Below are 24,136 nucleotides of genomic sequence, written 5' to 3' on the forward strand. Positions count from 1 at the left end.
GTAGGTGTAGGTGTTGTTGTTGTTGTTGTTGTTGTTGTTGTGGTGGTGGTGGGGGGGGGACGTCCACCTCCTAGGGGGGCGTGATATTTTCCGGTTGGAGCGGAAATGACCACGATGGGATGAGCGGGGGACGGGACGAGACACACAATAACCCCACATTTGCAAGACCACTTTGGTAGAGGTTTGGGTTGTGTAGTTACCTTGCCATCATGATGTAACTCCAAAGGTGGACAAGAAATAAAAAATAATTTCTCCATTGACTAGAAATTGATAATTTAAAATATGCTCCTTATTGACTTACAAAGAGGCTCCTTTAAACCCGTAACTAATAATTTATATATATATATATATATATATATATATATATATATATATATATATATATATATATATATATATATATATATATATATATATGTGTGTTAGACATTTTTTATAATATTTTAAAAAAAATGGTAATATATTATCAAACATCTAACAACAATATGAACTATAGTGTTAACAGAGTGACAATGACATATCACATGAGTCATTTTACAATTATAATTCATGGTCACACACTATTTCAGTAATATAATTACATTGATTATATCTTATTGTATTGATTTCATTTTATTTGAATGCAGGGTCATTTAAATGAGTCCATATACAAACACATGTGTTGAATTAACTGTGTAAAAACTTGAAGAACAAGGGCACTGGATTAAGTAAGCTTGGCTGTTAGCCTGCTCCTGACCAGGCTAACTTCACAGCTAAATTGCCATGGTAACTAAGCTAGGCTTGCTTCAATTCTCTTTTGTGGAATCGGATAAGGCTAAACTTAGCCAGGGTGAACATTACTGTAAGTGGTTTACAGAAAAGCAGTTTAATATATGTATTCTGTAGTGTCATATTATCAAGTCAAACCTCTTGATATAACTGAGAAACTGCCTTCTGTCTTTCATCATCTTGCATTTTAAAATCAAGTAACCAATATAATATGTAATATGAAACAGGATCATGTGCTATCATCAGTATTTAAAAAATAACATCAATTATTGTTTCATTATTTTTTTTACATGAATAACACCTTTCTCCCCAAATAGTCAGAATAAATCTTACCTTTAATATTCATATGGAATTATTCTTTCTTTCTGTGCTAGGTTTTATTAGTGACTTATTCCATGGGGTCAGAGTTACTTTGGGGGGGGGGGGGGGGGAACTTTTCCTTTTATTTACATTAACCACGCATCTATATTCTGAGTGGAAGATTAGCCGAACATAGCCGATCTACAAGCTCACAACACAGATCGGCCATGTTCAGCAAATAGGTTTGGTGTAGAGGTGAAAAGAGCAGACCAAGTACAGAGCGTAAGGTCAAGTTTACTAAGTAGTGAGAGTTTTAAATGTGTTAAAATACACTATGACAGTGCTGTCAAACAAGTCTATAAAGCTGTCTATGGAATATGAACAAGTGTTTAATCTGCAACACAATGTTATACAATATGTAGTGTGGGGGAGGGGGGTCCCTACTTCATCTCTCTCTGTGTAAGTTTTAGTATTTGTAGTTTTATACTTACTTGTAATGTGATGTGACAATAAAGTTTGATTCTGATTCTGATTCTGATTCTCTACACTAGGGGGTCCTTGGCCTGGAGTGGATAATGAGCAGGGCTTTACATATATATACATTTGAATGTAAACATACTGTTGGTCAGATGGCTATAGAAGGGGAATAGATATTACATATTTACATGAATATACATATTTATATATTCATGTATATGTACATTGAGGATAAAATGTGTCTCCTGGTAATCAAAGGCTCTGAGCACTGGCCTCATGGACCAAGTCAACACTCTATGTCTATGGTTTGTCTCTCTTAAAGGGATAGTTCACACAAAAATAATATTTTTTTCTATGTATTAGTCACCCCATGGAGACTTGAATTCATGGATATTTTTTTTGTTTTTGTCTCATTCCTAAGACAATAATTTGATGACCAGCGGACCGGTAAGCAGCGGTTCCGGTAGGAGACACAAAGGAGACTCTTTGTGTCTCCTACCGGAACCGCTGCTGGTCATCAAATCAAAGTCATTTTGGGGGTGAACTATCCCTTTAACAATAAAAAAGAGAGAGAGAATAGTTTTAGTTCATATGGACAAAATGGATGATTAAGCCACTGAATGAAACACATTCAGAAGGACAGACAACCTGAGCTTTGATCATTTTATAGTAGCTTTATATTAATGTTGAATATAGTCTATAGTAAATACAATAAAAATACAACCTGAGCTTTGATCATTTTATAGTAGCTTTATATTAATGTTGAATATAGTCTATAGTAAATACAATAAAAATACAACCTGAGCTTTGATCATTTTATAGTAGCTTTATATTAATGTTGAATATAGTCTATAGTAAATACAATAAAAACACATAACATTGATTGGTTGAATCCTTTATTAACAACATTATTAGATTAAGGTAGTACAGTCAAAGGTTCATTAGGATAAAAGGATAATACAAAAAGCCCAAAGGGGCCTTGTTTCCATTGTGGTCCATTGTACTCAATTCATCAGTACATATAATACATACAATACAATAAAAGGGGTGGTGTGTGTGTGTGTGTGTGTGTGTGTGTGTGTGTGTGTGTGTGTGTGTGTGTGTGTGTGTGTGTGTGTGTGTGTGTGTGTGTGTGTGTGTGTGTGTGTGTGTGTGTGTGTGTGTGTGTGTGTGTGTGTGTGTGTGTGTGTGTGTGTGTGCGGAAAAAAAAACGTTTTTTTAAATAATAGTAAAAAAGGAACAGTTTTGTACATACAAGGTTTCTACCTGACAACAACGACTTACTTCATGCTTACAGTGTATGAATATACAATATGTGTATGATGTTCATGATATGATCTGTGATGAGTGGTAATTATACAATATCAACATTAGACAAAAAGGAAATAAAATACAAATGATTGTGATATCAAATTTAGGTCATACTGACAGGAGAGATGATCAGAGGAGCAGAGTTTGTACCACAAGCATTAAGATAAGGACTGAAGTATGGATATAGTTTCTCAGTGAAGGTGCAGCCAGTGAAAGAGTAGAGATGAACTCTGACCTCCACATCATAAAAGGAGACCAGACCCTCCTCATAATCCACAAACACTCCCACTTTCTGGACCTCCTTTCTTACAGGGAGGAGGACACCATGGACAGCACAAGCCTGGTACTCATTTCTATTCCTCAACACTATAGTCCAGTAACCATTGTTGGGGCTCAGTGTGATGTTTCCCTTCCTGTTGATGGACTCTCTGGCCACTCCTAGATTCCAATCAGTCTTCCCTTTAACCTGAACCTCATAGTAAAACCTTCCAGAGGAGAAGCTTTGTTTTCCTAAGACACTGATATATTTAGAGAATCTCTCTGTGTTGTCTGGGAGATTCTTTTTATTCATCATGTCTCCAGTATTCACTTGTTTTCCATCCTCAGACAGGATGAGTTCAGGATGTGCTGTATCAGGGTCCAGAGTCACATCCACTGCATATTTCTGGATCATCTTCATCTCAACATCACTCACATTCTTCATCTCCTGACTGAGTGTCTTCACCAGCTGAGCCACAGCAGGTTCTTCCAGTTCTTTAATACGAGCCTTTAAAACAATGATATTATAGGTTAACGTGTGATAATCATCATTTACTCTTACTTATTACTCTTACTCAGTGATTCTCAACGTTGTGCATTTCAAGGACCCCCAGTTGGATATACAGTAGACCATGGACCCCCATTTGATATGATTTATTTAAATCCCTGGGACCCCAATCTACACTGTAAAATGCTCAGTGTTAATGTAACTCTCAGAGTGTACAAATGGAACCAAAATGGACCCTGGTGGTCCCCAGACCCAACGTTAGGAACCAGTGAAGTAGATAAACATTACTATTATAATTGACTCTTACTTTTTATTAATGACCTTATGGAAAATAAAAATACCTGCTGCTCTTTGATCTTCTGGTCAGACTGCTGTTTGTCTTTCTGCAGATCCATGAAGGATTCCTGGGATCGACAATAATACATTTGTACATCATTATTCAGTAAACATGAGAGTTCAAAAGATCACATTCAATTCATATTTAAAATTAAAATGTAGGCATTTAGCAGACACTCATCCAGAGCAATGTGTGTGTGTGTGTGTGTGTGTGTGTGTGTGTGTGTGTGTGTGTGTGTGTGTGTGTGTGCACGCGCGCGTGCGTGCGTGCGTGCGTGCGTGCGTGTATTGTTGCCCCAATCTACACTGTAAAATGCTCAGTGTTTATGTAACTATGAGAGTGTACAAATGGAACCAAATGGACCCATAAGGGTCCATTTGGTTCCATTTGTACACTCTCAGAGTTACAGAGCTGCAATGGTTCATTTGTAACCCTGGTCGTTCCCAGACCCAACGTTGGGAACCAGTGAGTAGATAAACATTAAAATCATAATTTACTCTTACTTTTTATTAATGACTTTATGGAAAATACAAATACCTGCTGCTCTTTGATCTTCTGGTCAGACTGCTGCTTGTCATTCTTCAGATCCAGGAAGGATTCCTGGGATCGACAATAATACATTTGTACATCATTATTCAGTAAACATGAGAGTTCAGAACATCACATTCACTTCATATTTAAAATTAAAATGTAGGCATTTAGCAGCACTCATCCAGAGCAACGTGTGCGTGCGTGCGTGTGTGTGTGTGTGTGTGTGTGTGTGTGTGACCCATAAGGGTCCATTTGGTTCCATTTGTACACTCTCAGAGTTACAGAGCTGTAAGGGTTCATTTGTAACCCTGGTGGTCCCCAGACCCAACGTTAGGAACCAGTGAAGTAGATAAACATTAAAATCATAATTTATTATTACTTCTTTTTAATGACTTCATGGAAAATACAAATACCTGCTGCTCTTTGATCTTCTGGTCAGAATCACTCAGCTTCTTCTTCATCTCTTTCTCCAGTTCTTTAATACGAACCTTTAAATCAATGATATTATAGGTTAACGTGTGATAACCCTCATTTACTCTCATTTATTACTCTTACTCAGTGATTCTCAACGTTGTGCATTTCAAGGACCCCCAGTTGGATATACAATAGACCATGGACCCCCATTTGATGTGATTTTTTAAAATCTCTGGGACCCCAATCTACATTGTAAAATGCTCAGTGTTTATGTAACTCTGAGAGTGTACAAATGGAACAAAATGGACCCATAAGGGTCCATTTGGTTCCATTTGTACACTCTCAGAGTTACAGAGCTGCAATGGTTAATTTGTAACCCTGGTCGTTCCCAGACCCAACGTTGGGAACCAGTGAGTAGATAAACATTAAAATTATAATTTACTCTTACTTTTTATTAATGACTTTATGGAAAATATAAATACCTGCTGCTCTTTGATCTTCTGGTCAGACTGCTGCTTGTCATTCTGCAGATCCATGAAGGATTCCTGGGATCGACAATAATACATTTGTACATCATTATTCAGTAAACATGACAGTTCAAAACATCACATTCACTTCATATTTAAAATTAAAATGTAGGCATTTAGCAGACACTCATCAAGAGCAATGCGTGCGTGCGTGCGTGTGTGTGTGTGTGTGTGTGTGTGTGTGTGTGTGTGTGTGACCCATAAGGGTCCATTTGGTTCCATTTGTACACTCTAAGAGTTACATAGCTGTAAGGGTTCATTTGTAACCCTGGTGGTCCCCAGACCCAACGTTAGGAACCAGTGAAGTAGATAAACATTAAAATCATAATTTATTATTACTTTTTTTTAATGACTTAATGGAAAATACAAATACCTGCTGCTCTTTGATCTTCTGGTCAGAATCACTCAGCTTCTTCTTCATCTCTTTCTCCAGTTCTTTAATACGAACCTTTAAATCAATGATATTATAGGTTAACGTGTGATAATCATCATTTACTCTCATTTATTACTCTTACTCAGTGATTCTCAACGTTCTGCATTTCAAGGACCCCCAGTTGGATATACAATAGACCATGGACCCCCATTTGATATGATTTTTTTAAATCTCTGGGACCCCAATCTACACTGTAAAATGTTCAGTGTTTATGTAACTCTCAGAGTGTACACATGGAACAAAATGAACCCATAAGGGTCCATTTGGTTCCATTTGTACACTCTCAGAGTTACAGAGCTGCAATGGTTAATTTGTAACCCTGGTCGTTCCCAGACCCAACGTTAGGAACCAGTGAGTAGATAAACATAAAAAATATAATTGACTCTTACTTTTTATTAATGACTTTATGGAAAATAAAAATACCTGCTGCTCTTTGATCTTCTGGTCAGACTGCTGCTTGTCATTCTGCAGATCCATGAAGGATTCCTGGGATCGACAATAATACATTTGTATCATTATTCAGTAAACATGAGAGTTCAAAACATCACATTCACTTCATATTTAAAATTAAAATGTAGGCATTTAGCAGACACTCATCCAGAGCAACGCGTGTGTGCGTGCGTGTGTGTGTGTGTGTGTGTGTGTGTGTGTGACCCATAAGGGTCCATTTGGTTCCATTTGTACACTCTCAGAGTTACAGAGCTGTAAGGGTTCATTTATAACCCTGGTGGTCCCCAGACCCAACGTTAGGAACCAGTGAAGTAGATAAACATTAAAATCATAATTTATTATTAGTTTTTGTTAATGACTTCATGGAAAATACAAATACCTGCTGCTCTTTGATCTTCTGGTCAGAATCACTCAGCTTCTTCTTCATCTCTTTCTCCAGTTCTTTAATACGAACCTTTAAATCAATGATATTATAGGTTAACGTGTGATAATCATCATTTACTCTCATTCATTACTCTTACTCAGTGATTCTCAACGTTGTGCATTTCAAGGACCCCCAGTTGGATATACATTAGACCATGGACCCCCATTTGATGTGATTTATTTAAATCTCTGGGACCCCAATCTACACTGTAAAATGCTCAGTGTTAATGTAACTCTCAGAGTGTACAAATGGAACCAAATGGCTTAAGGGTCCATTTGGTTCCATTTGTACACTCTCAGATTACAGAGCTGTAAAAGGGTTCATTTGTAACCCTGGTGGTCCCCAGACCCAACGTTAGAACCAGTGAAGTAGATAAACATATTCAATTCATAATTTACTCTTACTTTTTATTAATGACTTCATGAAAAATAAAAATACCTGCTGCTCTTTGATCTTCTGGTCAGACTGCTGCTTGTTATTCTCCAGATCCATGATGGATTCCTGGCATCGTTTCAGATCCTCCAGCTTTTTGTTGACTCTCTCAGCTCTCTCCAGATCCCTGCAGAGGTTATCTCTCTGCTTCTCTACCTTGGCCTTCATCTCTTCCTCCAGTTCATTAATACGAGCCTTTAAATCAATCATATTATAGGTTAACGTGTGATAATCATCATTTACTCTTACTTATTACTCTTAATGAGTGATTCTCAACAAGGACCCCAGTTGCAGTGGCGTAATTAGCATAGGATTGGTGGGTTACGTGAACCCATACACGGGGACCCTCCAGAAGAGGATTCATTCATTCATTTAAGTTCATTAATTTATGTTTTTAATAATATTAATTTTATTTCCTCAATCTGTATTTAGAAGAAGCGCATCCAGCTACCATATACTCTACCTGGAAGTAACAGTGACTGGGTTTCCATAAAACAACTTTATATGGATCAAAGTTTCACCCGAGTTCCAAAGATGGATACAGTTATTAGCTTCTACATATGAGGAGTGAGGACAAACAGCATCACAGAATAAGTGCGAGACTTTAATAAATGGAGCAGCAAGTGCACACATTTAAACTCATTCATGAAGGTGAGTATTATGATGAGAGATGATCTTATTAAGATATCATATTAAAGTGTACTTTAGAAAACGTGGCCACGAAATTACAGCATTATTACACGCACAGGGGTCCGGTAGAATCGGAAAAAAAGAATTGGCCGGCCGCGATCATCCATTCCAGAGCTATGGCCGTTTGAATGTGGCAGAAAAATGTACTTTTGTGAATCCTTTAACATGAAAGGAGGCAAGCTTTTTCCCCCCAGATTTCTGGGTGTACTCTTCTTCAGTGTTGCTTGTTGGATCATTCACAGGCGCCCCAACCGCCACCAAAAAGAAAACTAAACCACGTCAATTACGTCCTTGTCAGTGAATGAGTTAATGACTTTAGGAAAGTACCTGCTGCTCTTTGATCTTCTGGTCAGACTGCTGCTTGTCATTCACCAGATCCATGGATTCCTGGGATCCTTTTAGATCCTCCTCCAGCTTTCTGTTGACTCTCTCAGCTCTCTCCAGATCCCTGTAGAGGTCATCGCTCTTCTCAACCTTGGCCTTCATCTCTTCCTCCAGTTCATTAATACGAGCCTTTAGAATAAATGATATTATAGGTTAACGTGTGATAATCATCATTTACTCTTACTTATTACTCTTAATCAGTGATTCTCAACAAGGACCCCAGTTGCAGTGGCGTAATTAGCATAGGATTGGTGGGTTACGTGAACCAGGCCCGGCGCCAGGATGAAATGACTGAGGGGGCAGTTGAAAATTGTGGGGGGCACACCAGTCGCGCAGCATGCACGCGCGCGCAGCGCGTGTGCATGTTGCGAGACCCGAATGAACGTAAGTTCCATTTTGTTCCATGTGTACACTCTCAGAGTTTAAGAGCTGTAAGGGTTAATTTTTAACCCTGGTGGTCCCAGACCCAACGTTGGGAACCAGTGAAGTAGATAAACATTAAAATCATAATTTACTCTTTACTTTTTATTAATGACTTTATGGAAAATAAAAATACCTGCTGCTCTTTGATCTTCTGGTCAGACTGCTGCTTGTCATTCTCCAGATCCATGATGGATTCATGGGATCCTTTCAGATCCCCCTCCAGCTTTCTGTTGAATCTCTCCATGTCCATGTGGAGCTTCTCCTCTTCCTCCAGAAAACCCTCCAAATGCACAATAATAAAATTCTACATCATTATTCAGTAAACATGAGAGTCCAAAACGTCACATTCACTTCATATTTCATTTAGCAGACACTCATCCAGAGCAACGTGTGTGTGTGTGTGTGTGTGTGTGTGTGTGTGTGTGTGTGTGTCTGTCTGTCTGTCTGTCTGTCTGTCTGTCTGTCTGTCTGTCTGTCTGTCTGTCTGTCTGTCTGTCTGTCTGTCTGTCTGTCTGTCTGTCTGTCTGTCTGTCTGTCTGTCTGTCTGTCTGTCTGTCTGTCTGTCTGTGTGTGTGTGTGTGTGTGTGTGTGTGTGTGTGTGTGTGTGTGTGTGTGTGTGTGTGTGTGGAGAACTATAGAGATGCTGTGTACCGATTTAGGCTATGTTTGGAGAAAATCTGTAGGAGTATTGTAAAAAAAAAAATTCAAGCCAACGGAGCCGGAGATTAGCTGTCCACAGACGGACACACAAACACACACGCACGTACGTACACACACACACACACACACACACACACACGCACACGCACACGCAGACACACGAATGGACGGACGGACAGGGTGCAAAAAAAGTCAGTGAAATGTGTCCTATAGTTTTAAAGTGAGTGAATGAGTTTTTAATGCATCATGTGTTCTTTACCAGCTCCATTTGCACTCCAAGGACGGCGGCATCAATCCGACTCTTGTGCTTCTTATACAGTCCTTCTGTCACAGCAGTGCATTCTGGGAACAACACAGACACAAAGTTGATTCAGCTGCTCAGACTAAGTCCCCAGGACTGAGGTGCATTTTTAGACGCAAGACTGAACTAGTGTCCACAACTGGTATTGCGAGATTAGCGCTACTGCGCATGCTTCAAGCCCCCAGAACCGAGAGGGACAAGTGTAGCTCGAGTCGCCTGGTGGCCGACTCTGGAAGTGCAGCTTAAATTTGAAAGACAATTGACTGACTTCTAGTACCAAACTAAACTATGACATCATATTTGTATACTTTAATAAGCCACCTGCTTATTACATTATTTGAATCGTTGTATAACACAAAACATTTAGTAATGTATATTTATGTTGTCTGTTGCCTAAATTCTTTAGCCTCTGCTCTAAACAATAAAAAACGCCTTATCTCTCCCAATCACAATTCCCTGGAGCCACCACAGTGTGTGATATACTGAGTGTGAGGGGTTACGGTAACCTAACCCTAAGCCTAACCCTAAGGTAGGTGGGGAACATAGAACTCGAGGAACATAGAACCCGGGGAACATAGGGATGACCCAGAGAAAAAGGAAGTATGTGCTGGACGAGCAATTCCATAGAAGTGAACATTCTGTTCTATTCAGCGCCATTTCATATTTCTCCCGTTGGTGCAGTTCACCAGTATCTAGGTGGGAGGTATAAAAACAATTCAACAGTCATCTCACTTGTAAAAAGCGGTCTTTGGTTGGGAGTTTGGTCCCAGCACTCTTCCATGAGTTTTACCAGCTCCTCCAGCCCTGGAACCTTAAATGTTATACATACTGTACGGGGCGGCCTTTGTTCCTTGGAAGCATCAAACTGTGTAATGCTGTGACCAGTGTCTGAGAGAGTGGAGAGGAAGATAGATGATTTCAGGGGATGGGAAGTAGAGAAGAAAAACTTTAGTAATACACAGAATGGGTACTTGCCAACTTGTGTTTCTAATTATTCGTATTGTTGAATGAACTTTAAGTCAAATAATTTAATCTGTGAGGCTGAGACATTGAGTGATTAAAGAGCTGAGTCCAAGATTATTATTGTTTTCCCCTGAGCAAAGGGTATGTTTTGAATTCTTTGCTAAGGGACCACTTCAGCAGCATGATGAGGCTATGAGCATTTATTTTCCTCAGATAATTTTATATTCAACTAGGGTGTTTTGAGACATTTTGATGCCATGGCGTATTCAGCCAAAGAAATAAAACGTATTGATGGACACTGCCCCTAAAGGAGGGAGAGATTGATGGAGAAAGAACAGAAAATTAGAAAGCAAAAACGAAGATGAGAAAGAGAATTACTCACGTAAAATGCTGTGCAGCAGTATGGCGTAACTAAAATAAAAAGAGACCATTGATCAGCAATTAGTTTACATATCCACATATCACACATGGGACAGACAGCAATAGCAACTCATTCTCAGCATCAGTGTTATAGTTTGTAAAATAACAACAGTACAATAGCTAAATAGCAACAGGAAAACCTATACCTAAACCTGGATAAAACGTATACACATGTTTTTGCTTTTTGGGGTATTTATCACTGTACATCTACACACACACACACACACACACACACACACACACACACACACACACACACACACAGACACACACAGACACACACACGCTCACAACGCGTCGCGATGCGACGCATTGTGAGCTTGTAGATCGGCTATTTTCAAATAGCCTAAGTATAAAATAAGGCTTAAGTGGTTAATGTGTCAATGTTTCTTAATGTAATAATAATGTATATCTGCAAAGTAACTAGTATCTAAAGCTGTCAAATAATTGTAGTGGAGTAAAAGTACAATATTTGCCTCTGAGATGTAGTGGAGTAGAAGTAAAAGTAAATGGGAAATACTCCAGTAAAGTAAAAATTCCTCAAAAGTGTACTTAATTACAGTACTTGAGTACATGTACTTAGTTACTTTACACCACTGGATATTCACAGGGCTTTGCAGTGACACACAGCTGACTTGTTGATGTCCAGTCACACAGGAAATGGCACAGAGAATGATGAATACCTGTAGACATCATAGGCACAGGTGGCTTTGTATGACGACGAGGGGGAGATGGCCTCTGGAGGCATGTAGATGTTTGTCCCGAACCCCTTCAGAGGAGGGGCTGTATCACTTGTGACACACCTGGCGAGGCCAAAGTCTGTGATCTGGATGAATAAGAGAGAGAGGGGAGAGAGAGAGAGAGAGAGAGAGAGAGAGAGGGGGGAGGGAAGGGGAGAGAGGAAGAGAGTGAGAGGGAGGGAGAGAGGCAGAGAGTGAGAGGGAGGGAGAGAGGCAGAGAGAGAGAGAGATGTTGCAATACTACTGCGACAACAGCCAGGCAAGCTCCAGGAGATCACAAACATATTCTACGTCAAGCTTACACAGTGGATATCAATAATTGTGTCTAATCAATTGAACTTGTTCTGTAGCTCAAGCCGACAGACACAAACACAAACCCCCCACAATCACAGCCCCTCCCCCTCGCACTAAACTGCTTACTTTCAGTTTCATCTCAAAATAAAGCCAATCAGTGATGATGTTAACTAAACAAATGTAAAAGATAGTAGATAAAACTACTACTGCTACACTACCCTTCCTCTTCGCCTTGCCTACTTGTTGTTAACTAGTTGTACGAGCTCTTGTTTTATTGTTTTATTGGTTCTTGTTTATTCGATACAGTTATTTGTTTTAGCACTTGCTCATTTGATTTTTCTATTTGTCTCATCTGTTTAAGACAGTAGGTAGCTGATATATTGCACTTTTACCCCAGCGCTAGGTATACTCTTAGTCGCTTGTTTTAGAACAGAATGCACTTAAAACTTCTGGTGATTAGTTTTTGTTCCCTATATGTTGAATGCACTTATTGTAAGTCACTTTGGATAAAAGCGTCTGCTAAATGACTGTAATGTAATGTAATGTAATGTAATGTAATGTAATGTAATGTACTAGTACTAGTACTACTACTACTACTACTACTACTACTACTACTACTACTACTACTACTAATGATAATGATAATGATAATGATAATGATAATAATAATACATGAATTAGATCCCTGCAATGAACTTAAACCCATGGTATACGTCACATAACTGTGCAATTGTGCATTGTGTGTTTTGCCCCCAGCCCTAGCCACAGGGCACATCATCCTTTAAGGGCTTATGGCCCAACCAATTTATTGGCTACCAATAAATTGCTGACCTGGTCCAGGGAAGGTTCCCACAGTGATACAGAGGAGCTGGACAAGTAGCCTACCACATACCTGTTTATTTATTGTTTTGTTTTTGCTTCATACAATAACAGAATGGAGATTAACATGAACAGTGCCAGAAGAGGGACATGCTTGACTCATCATGGTGGTAATCCCCCCCCCAAAAAGGGACTCACCTTGACATTTAGGCTTGAGTCCAGCAGTACGTTTCCAGGCTTCAGGTCCTTGTGGATGAGAGCAGGTCTGAGACTGTGAAGGTAGTTCATGCCCAGAGCCAGTTGGTGAGCCAGTCTAAAGACCAGAGGCCAGGGTGGCAAGCGGTTTAGTCCGTCCTGGTTGGGGTCAAACAGAAACGTTTAATTCACAATCTCAGAGACACACCTGCAAATTAAGGCTCAATAAAGCCTGCCAGAAGACCTCAGGTTAGCTAGCTCACTGACCACTAAGGAACACAGCAAAGCCTCACATTATAGCATAATGTTTCATTTGTTATTGTTATTGGTTATTTGTTTCATTGACTTCTTACTCTGTTATCTGATATAATCCATTGGTTATTTTAAGTTTTGCTTTCATCTCTAAAAAGCACTTTGTAACTTTGTTAAAGACGGGGTGCCGTGATTTTCAGTGATTCCCCCCCCCCCTAAAACATAAATCATGAGGTATTATGGTTATACCAGGAGGAAGATTCTTTTCAAAAAAGTGTACATAAATTGTTAAGATTATGTTTTTATGTGGACACGCCTCCAGTTCATTAAAGGACAACTTTGTTTTTTTACAACAAAGGTTTATATTTTAGCTTGTAATTAAAGTAAATAAAAGATGAGTGTTATTTTTTTTTCATTTACTGCTTTCTAAAGTTTTAGCAATTTTCGCGATATTTTTTTACAGTGGGTGGGGGCATTCTGTCCGGTGGCTACATATGCCTTTTTTACACAATAAAAAAGGTCCTGTGGTCTTTGATGGCCAGATGTGAGTTATTGGGGGCTAGAAGAGGTACTGTAAATGATAATAAAGAAAACGCCGGGTTATTGTGTAAAAAAAATACATATTTAGCCACCGGACAGAATGCCCCCGCCCACTGTAAAAAAGATCACGAAAATTGCTAAAACTATAGAAAGCAGTCAATTTAAAAATGTTAACACTCATCTTTTATGTACTTTAATTACAATCTAAAACATAACCCTTGGTTGTAAAAAAATAAAGTTGTCCTTTAAGTATACCTGGTTCTCACCTTAGCACCTTCTCCACCACCTTAGCACCACACACCTGTCCTAGTCCCTCCTCCTCCTCATGCCCACACCTGTTGTGTTATGATAATGAGGGGGAGGGTATGTTTTTACTATGTCACTAAAGCGCTGTTTTTCTATTGGCACGTTTGACCCTCAAGGTTTCAGCCTCCAGGTAGAAACTCAAAATAGTCAGAGAAGACATAAAACACCATAAAAACACCACCAGGGGGCTTAATGAAGTTCTATCAACCTCATAGACACATGAAAAACAGAAAAAGTGCAGAACCATGGCACCACCTCTTTAAGAAAAGTGTAATAATAATAATACTAATAATAAATTATAAACCAATGAATCCGTAAAGAGGGGAAAAAACAGCAATAATAATAATAATGATTATAATTATAAATTATAAACCAATGAATCCGTAAAGAGGGAAAAATAAAATAAAATATTAATAATAATAATAATTATTATTATAATAATATAAATTATAAACCAGTGAATCCGTAAAGAGGGAGAAAAGCTGACCTGCAAGGAGTCAAGGGATCCACTCTCCATCAGCTCCATGACCAGACCCATGCGTGATGGGCCCCTGAAGATCCCCAAGACCTTCATGACATAAGGGCACTCTGCACGTCGCATCAGCTTACCCTCATGAACTAAATACTCATCTGAGAGCGATCTGAAGATGACACATACATACATACATACATACATACATGTCACTATAGGGTTGCCAACCGTACCTTGAAATACGGAGTTGAAAACACCCGTCCTTGGTTCTGTGACTGATATTGTCATTCTAATGCGTGAGGGGGCGTGTTATTTGGCTGACAAACTATTAGGACAGTTTATTTAGTTATGAGTTATAGTTTTGTTTAATTTAATGTCAAACAAAAGTCATTGTTGAATTTGATACTGATACTGAAGTTTTGTGTTATAATCAACACATCTGTGGTACACACACCGTTTGATGTAATTTAGCTATGCATCATATCAAGGGATTTATGTGCTTGTAATTTCAGAAAAGTAATTAGTTGCTTTTTCTTTTCTTTTTTTTATATTTGTAATTTTAAAGAAAAGTAGCCCAATTGTCAACATTAACACATTACCATTTGAGTTAAACAAATCATTTGCAATGCATTATTGTATAATGTCTACACCATACTGTACAGGCATAAAATAGTTGAATGCATGTGTTCAAGGATGCATGAATGAGGAAAACATGATCAGGAGATGAAGGTTTGCGTGTTGTTCCGGCAATAACTTCAAGACACTTTCACCCCTGAGTGTATGCTGACTCAAGTACAGGAGTTGAGTGCTTTGTCCACCACTGGCTTTTCCACTTACATGTTAAACTTTACGGCCACGTCCCGTCCCCACTGACGATGCCTGGCCTTGTAGACCTGACCAAATCCACCTCCACCAAGCACCTCCCTGCTCAGCTCCAAACTATCCTCTTCAAACTCTTCCAGATTGACTGCATTGGAGCTGGACTGTGCCATTGTTCACTGAAAAGAGGGACAGAGGATTTGTAATGGCAGCTCATTCATGTATCACAAAACAATGATGTAATATATATATATATATATATATATATATATATATATATATATATATATATATATATATATATATATATATATATATATATATATATATATATATCATCATCAGATTAATGTTAAAATGTATGTGATTACTTCTTCAACCTCTGGTCAAACAGTTGTATTGTAACACGGTCAGTGCAGGCAGACCATAATTATCGCATTTGTACCATAAGTTTATCCTCTGTACTATGAATATTGCTAAAAACACCCAAATATGTGATAATTTCACCATATCACAAAAAAAGGTGCACAATTTAGTTTCAATACTTTATACTTCTACTCCACTACATCTCAGAGGCAAATATTGTACTTTCACTCCACTATAATTATTTGAAAACATGAGTTAATAATTACTTTGTAGATTTTGAATATTATTACAACCCTACTACTGTAGCCTATACGTTGTAAATTAGAAAATAGCAAATCTACAAGCTCACAACATGTCACTTTGCGACGCATTGTGAGCTTGTACATCTGCCATTGTCAAAGGATGTTTATACATTTGAAAACTTGTGAAATGGGACTTTCGGCATAATGAGTACTTTCACTTTTGGTACTTTAAGTATATTTTGATGCCAATACTTTTATACCTTTACTCAGGTACATTTTGAATATTAAACTTTTTCTACAATTGGGATACTTTTACATAAGTAAAACATGTGAGTACTTCTTCCATCACTGCAATTCAATTCAATTCAATTCAATTCAGTTCAGTTCAGTTCAGTTCAGTTCAGTTCAGTTCAGTTCAGTTCAGTTCAGTTCAGTTCAGTTCAGTTCAGTTCAGTTCAGTTCAATGTGATCGTGTCTACAGTCCTTACCTGTCACAAGTTCTGATGAATCCTCGTCTGTAGAAATGCCAATCTGTTTGAATGGAATTCAGTTTAAATATAATTGTTGAATGTCTTACAGTTGCAGTCAGTCACACAGTGTCAGCTGGGAGCGGTTACTATATACTGACATAACATGTGTTTTATGTCCTGCTTATATACAGAGACCAGCTGGGAGGAGACACACAGGTAGAGAAGTGTTCCTGATAGCATTGGCCAGCCTCAACAAAGCCAATCAAACAAATGATTGGATCCTTTGATCACAAGTTGTGTCCCTGTCATTGTCATGGATGAGGATGTCATTGTACACTGATTAATGATTGGATAATTTGAGGATGGAGCCATTGTTAACTGATTGAATCATCAGATTAATGTGTGTCTATAATATGTGTCATAAGACTGATGATTGATTATTGGTTTCAACCTGAATAATGTTAGAATAGGCAAGATTTTAATCCAAAGGTAAACACAGTGGTGTAAAGTAACTAAGTACCTTTATTCAAGTACTGTACTTAAGTACAATTCTGAGGTATTTTTACTTTAATGGAGCATTTTAAATTTTCAATACTTTTACTTCTACTCCAGTACAACTCAGAGGCAAATATTGTACTTTTACTCCACTACAATTATTTGAAAACTTTAGTTAAAAACATATCACTCACCTCACAAGAAAAGGAGACCTGATGATGAGACAATCCTCCTGATGGTTTTGGTTGTTCTATGACGAGCGAGAACCTATCAGTGGATATAGTTTAGTTTAGTTTATTAGCACATTGTAATACAAAATAGAAACAATACGTTCAAATAAAACAAGTTATTGTGCAAGAAAAGGAAGAAGCCAGCAGGCTTATTTGGAAACCTTTCCTTAATGGAAGAGGTACTTAAAATAGCATAGATTAAAAGTTCAATAAGAACAATACAAAATAATACAAGCTTACATGGGGAGCAGCAGTGCAGTAAAGAAATACAAATGCAAAAACTGCAGTAACTGTATAAAAACACTCTTATAACGCTTTATAATCTGCTTATAACAGTAAGTAAGTAATGTCATATATGACATAATTGATATATGATCCCGGACATTTTTGGTAAGGATGTATTATAATTGTCATAGTCAATACATTATAATTATGTTAAAAAATATTACACTTTAATTATAGTGTGATTACAAGTCACTATGTATTCAATGTGTGCTTTAAGTGAAGTAAATCCTGAAGCTGCCGGCAGAAACCTTTGGTGCATAATATTATATTTAATGTTTCTTTACTTTACTTAAAACACCCAATGACCATTATAGTGACATATAATCACACTAAAAGGCATTATAACAATGAATATAATGTATTATGAAATTATTATAATGGATTACAGCTATGACAATTATAATACACTATTATCCTGGCCAAAAGAAACAAGTCTGTAAGTGACCAGATAGATAGATAGATAGATAGATAGATAGATAGATAGATAGATAGATAGATAGATAGATAGATAGATAGATAGATAGATAGATAGATAGATAGATAGATAGATAGATACTGTTTAAGGCATTATAGACATGGATTTCATAGGATGAGTCAAAGGTTAGGTCACACTTTCCTACATGTCACTAAAAAACAAGAGGTCTCAGTATCTTACCTGCTTCAATGTTGAAATCCTGATGGAGGTCTTGAGACAGAGGAAGTATAAAGACAGGCTAAGTTGCATCAACAAGGACCAGCTCACTGACATGACTCTGGTGTCTCCCTGTCATTTATATATTTCAGTCTGCAATTCCTTCAATGGGAGGAGTCAGAGATCTATCTATTGTTTACATGACGAGAGGCCATTCATTATAAATGCTGTGAAGTGATCATGTGACCTGATTAAGCACAGTTCAATCTGCACCACAGAGAGAAGGAAGATAACAGCAAAGTAGGAATAACACAATCAACGATTGACATACAAGAAATAATTAATCCTTTTGCAAACAATATCCATGTACTTTTTCGTATTATTACTTAAAATCAATTGAAAATGGTGAAAATAGCCAATCTACAAGCTATAATTATTAATAATTAAGAAATACTATATTTTAAATAGTAAAAAATTAAGTCATTATTAGTGCAAGTTCAATCACATTTCATTTGAATGAAAACATTTTAGACTAGAAAAAGTGCTCCTCGGAGCACAGGTCTCCGCCTATAGAGATCATGTGTACCGATTTGCGTGAAATTTGGAAATATAATATATTTTTTTACACAAGTCGGCCTCCTGGTGGCGTTACAAAAGGCAAATGTGAAAAATGCAGGGCAGATGTTTTTCCTTGGCCTCTAAGGAGTGTGCGTGCAAAGTTTCACGCAGATCGGTGCAGTTATAGTTAAAAACGCAAATCGGCCTGTTATAGCACCACCATGAGGCTGATTTAAAACATTTCAAGTGGCATTTCTTCTTCGGCCTAGTGGGAATGTGCATGTGAAATGTCACGGAAATCGCAAGCTGCGTTCATGATTTGAGGCATTTTGTTCAAAACGGAACAATCCTGCAAACTTGGGGAGCCAATCTTAGCCAATCAGGATGGAATCTGGAAAATCGGACAGATCCGTGTTGATCACATGACTATAGAGATACTGTGTACCGATTTGCGTGTTTTTTGGACAAAATCTGTAGGAGTAATATCCAAAAATGTATTTTGCAAAAGTCTCTTTTTTTATGGCCTTCCTGCTCTGGCATTTGGCCTTTGTGCCCTCAGAACAATTACAACACCAAAGGCCAAGTGGCCTTGCCCCTAAAATGACGAAATTCCAGGCCTGCTTACCGTACACATCACTGTTTCATGTATGCTACGCTCAGCTGGTTATCACCTCATGCTAGGAGACATTTTCATTGGTTGCTTTTTGCTTTTAAATGTATTTATTTTAATGACCCTTTATATTTTCATACATTATATTCAGATCTTAACCCATTTAATCCGGGAACACATCCGTTTCATTTTAAGGTTTCTTTGGCTATTCAAAAATAGCAGATATACAAGCCAGAGTGCCGCGCTACGAGCTTGTATATCTGCAATTTCTTTGAAAAAAAATGAAAATGAGTGCAAATCTTTCAATATGATTTGCAAACTATATGAATATGATGAATAGACCAAGATGGCCGCGTGAGCCCTTTGTCCTGCTGTTTGTCTCCACAAACTTGAATAAAATTGTGAAATACTGAACAATCTCGGTGTCTCATCTGCCAAGCATCTTTATAAATACCAGGAGTGTATTACTAGGCTTGAAAAGTCTTGTTTTGAACAACAGTATGGCTGATAGTACGAGACAACGCGCCGACCGCAGGAACAAAGATGCGGAAGGTGAGAGCGGTGATTCTGCCGTTATGAATGAACTCAAAGCGCTTAATGCGAAAATGGACCGTACGCAGTCTGCAGTGGAAAAGCAGGTTAATAATAACATTGACAGTCTGCGTGGAGTAATGGAAAAGCTGATAACGAAGGCCTTTAAGAAGGAGCTGGAGAACGGCGTGAAGGAGGTGCATTCCAATCTGGACTTGGAAGTGGGCATTATGTGCGCAAGAATGGAAAAGATTGAGCAGGATGTAAAAAACAACGTCATTCCAAATAAAAGATTCCATCCGGATGTCTCTCTCATAATAGTGGGGTTACCACAAGATGACAGCGTAGATTTAACTGCCCAGGTGAAAGACCTGTTGCAAGCAGGCCTCGAGTGTGACCCAGTGCCTGAACTAGTGGCCGTGGAGCGCATTCGTGCGAGAGGACGCCAACCGGGGCTGGTGAAGGTGGAATTGCGGTCCACACAGGAGAAGGTGGCTGTGCTCCGAAGAAAAATCAAGCTCAAGAGCAGTGACCATTTCCAGAAGGTGTATGTGTCATCGGCAAAATCGCACACAGAGCGGCTAGTGGACCTAAACTTCAGGGCCCTGCTGCGTGAAATACCGGCTGGGAAGGACTTTTATATGGCTGCGAACGGGCGGCTGGTGAAACGGATTCCCTCGGGACCCGGTGAGAGCGCAAACAGGCCTCGTAGCTCGTCTCTAACCGAGTGAGGAGAACATGCCCAGCCCGTGAGTACAGAACCGTTTCTGTTGATCAATTGGAATGTTAACGGGTGGACCTCAACAAACTGTGAACTCAGAACTGTATTGCTCAATTCTCTAAATCCTGATTTAATTTCTCTGAATGAGACTCACTTATCCGATGACTCTCTTGTTCTAGAGGGATTTACTTGGTTCGGTCATAATCGTATTGCGCACAGGAGAGCTGTCAAGGCCTCTGGTGGTGTTGGACTTTGTGTTAAGAACACTGTTTGTGAGCAGTTCTCCGTTAACATTGTGGATAAAGTGCATGATAATGATAATGATGATAATCTTTGTTTACGTTTTGAACACAGGGAGTCGCAATATTATTTTTTAATTATTTCTTGTTATTATTTATCCCCTGAAACCTCAACTTGGGGACGGAACGCATATCTTTTCTTTAATCATTTATTGGCATTGATATACACAGCTAATGTAGACGCTACTTATATCTGTGGTGATTTGAATAGTCGAATTGCAGATCTGAAAGATTATGTTGATGAAGATGATATTCCTGCTAGGACTGCATTGGACACAGGTGTAAATAAACACGGGCAAACCTTCATTGAATTTCTGAAAGATTCTAAATGTTGTGTGCTTGATGGAAGGTTAAACCCAGAAAATGATAACTTCACGTCTTCACCCAGAGTTAGTGTCGAAGTGTCCTTGAGCAAGACGCTGAACCCCTAACTGCTCCCGATGAGCAGGTTGGTGCCTTGCATGGTTTCCTCCGCCATCGGTGTATGAATGTGTGTGTGAATGGGTGAATGGCACAATCAATGTAAAAAGCGCTTTGGATAAAAGCGCTATATAAATGCACCATTTACCATTTTACCATTTACCAAGCTCTTTGACTCTATGGTTTCTTCCATTTTATTTTATGCAGCAGGTGTATGGGGCTTTGAGGAGGCCACCGAATGTAAAAATATTCAGAGTAGAGCTTTAAGGTGTTTTCTCGGGGTGCACAAGTATACCACTAAGTTGGCCATTGAAGGTGACACAGGTTGGGAAAGCTGCCTCACAAGGCAGAGATGTGAAATGATTAGACTGTGGAACCGCCTTACCCAACTGCCAGAAGAGAGGCTTACGAAAAGTATATGTAATTGGAATAGAAGATGTAATCATCCATGGATAAGAGAGGTCACTTCAATATTATCACTTTCTGATTTAAATGTATATTTTATGAACAACCTTCATTGTAACATAAATATGGTCAAACATAAATTATCAATGTTACATCAGGAGCAATGGAGGGTGGACATTTGGAAAAAAGCAAAGTTAAGAAATGATGTTCAATATAAAGAGAATGATATCACTGAACCTTATGTTGCATTCAATCTAAAGAGAGGACAGAGGTCTCTCTGTGCCCAGTTAAGATCTGGTGCATTACCTCTGGCAGTTGAGGTGGGTAGATATACTGGCATTCCTGAGGAGCAGCGATTGTGTGTTCTTTGTGACCTGGGAGTTGTGGAGGATGAGGTTCATTTTGTTTCTGTCCACTGTACAATGATGTACGAAATTCTTTATTTAAAAAAATGCAGGATAAGAATCCAGATCTGTTTTGGATGTCTGAATGTTATATGTTAAGTTGGCTGTTCAATATGGAAGTTTTTGTTTTAGGAAAATTCATAGAGAAAGCATGGCAGTTGAGGTGGAGGACGATGTACCCGTAACCCACAGCTTGGACAATCAAAATGTTTATGTATTTGTCTGTGGTGTATCTTGGTGTATGTACACTGTGAGTGTGTCTTATAAGCCCGTGCGGGCTGGGCATCCTGTGGTGCAGGACATTATAATAAAAATCTAGCTATCTATCTATCCATCTACCAAATACTACTCCTGATCCTGTATCCATACATATCTCACATGTTCAGATCGGATAATCCAATCAAAAGTTACAACAGTTAACATATTTTGCTAGGGCTGGTGGGGGGTTGGAAAATGCCAACGCCCCCTAGAGGCCAAACTTTAATCTGGGTGCATAAATCTTCGACCAGAATTGTTCTATAGACCCTTACCTTCAAATTAGTGAAAACCAAACTTTCACATGAATTGTAAATGCAAATAAAAAATGACATTGACACAGAACCCCGCTATTAATTCCATCCAGATCAACATATCCACTAAGACACACTCAACAACCTTTTTTTTCTCTAATGTACCTAGAAACCTAAATAAATTGTTAGTTAAATGTTCTTTTAAGTTTAAAGCACCATCAGACTGGAATCATCTAGTTTACCTATTTCATCACCATCAATGACCTCCTTTCATTTCTTCAAGACTTCTTTACTCGTGTCGTATATTATTTTCATACATTATATTCAGATCTTAACCCATTCAATCCGGGAACTTCAGTTAGGATTTGAGGGGTCCTTAAGTTAGGATTTAGAAGACATTTGTAGAATCCCCAAAAGCAACAATTTGAGTTTAACATTTTCGCTTTATAAAATATGTATTCAAGATTTGCACATTTTCATGTTTTTTTTTTTTTTTTAATAGCCAAATAAATCTTAAAATGACAGCTCTGACCTACAGTGTTGAAATCCACAGGCCTGAGTTGTGAGGAGTTCACACATGTCACATGCTTGTCACATGAGAGCCTGTTGATTGATTAGGTCAGATAAGGAGCTGAGAGACAGTGGCTATTGTCTTAGGCTTCGTCCACACGTACACGGGTATTTTCATAAACGCAAATATTTCGTTTTCGTTTTTGAAAACCTCCGCGTCTACACGGCCCCGTTTTAAAAAATCTCTCTGTCCACACGACAACGGCTAAACGTTATAAAAACGCTGTCTATAGTATGCCACACCAGCAGTTGGGGATATATTTGTACCCTAAAGCCGCACTGGCCAATCAGAGGCCTGGGGGAAAAAACTACTACCGGTAGTATTTCCGTGTTTACACGTTTACACGGTTTCCGTCAGAAAGATATCAGCGTCACCTTAGCTGTTAGTTACAGTTAGTTTCTACATTTTGTTTTTGCCACAATGCCACCAAAAGCCAAAGGGGATTCCTATGTTTGGACTGACAGCGAGGTGGAATTGTTCCTCAATGTTGTGCTCGAGTTCAAAGTGAACAGATCCTTTGAAAACGTGGACTGGGAGACATGCATGAGTAAATATACCGACATTTTGGCTCTGTTCTTAGAACAGTACCCACCAGAGCCAGATACCGACTACCCTCATCGCAAGGAGATTACCAAGTCCATAATAACAACAAAGCTCAAGGCAATACGTTGTAAATATAGGGCAGCGTTTGACGCCGGTCGTAAAAGCGGCCATGGAAGGGTAATACTCATTTATTTAGAACTGTGCGAGCAGATCTGGGGTGGTTCCCCTGCAACTACCCTTTAAACCCTTTTTGCACTATTGTGACATTTTCAGTGTTCCAGTTCCAATTTTGGATCTAATTTCTTTGGGTCATCACTTCCAGTTTCACTAATCTGTATCCTGACACTCCATTATAATTATTTTCTAGACCTGAAAATGCAACGTACAGTACCTCACCT

The 24,136-nt window shown here is 38.6% G+C and overlaps 1 protein-coding gene across 1 annotated transcript in view; it reads right to left on the reverse strand.

The window, feature by feature from the left end:
• The window catches only part of LOC308103072 (uncharacterized protein), a gene marked incomplete at its 3' end in the record, with an annotated part of 163,861 nt that overhangs the window by 80,781 nt on the left and 58,944 nt on the right, over nucleotides 1-24,136 (reverse strand). The window lies entirely within an intron of this gene.

This window comes from Gymnoscopelus braueri (assembly GCF_963280865.1).
Source record: "Gymnoscopelus braueri genome assembly, chromosome: 16".
Classification (NCBI taxonomy): Eukaryota; Metazoa; Chordata; class Actinopteri; order Myctophiformes; family Myctophidae; genus Gymnoscopelus; species Gymnoscopelus braueri.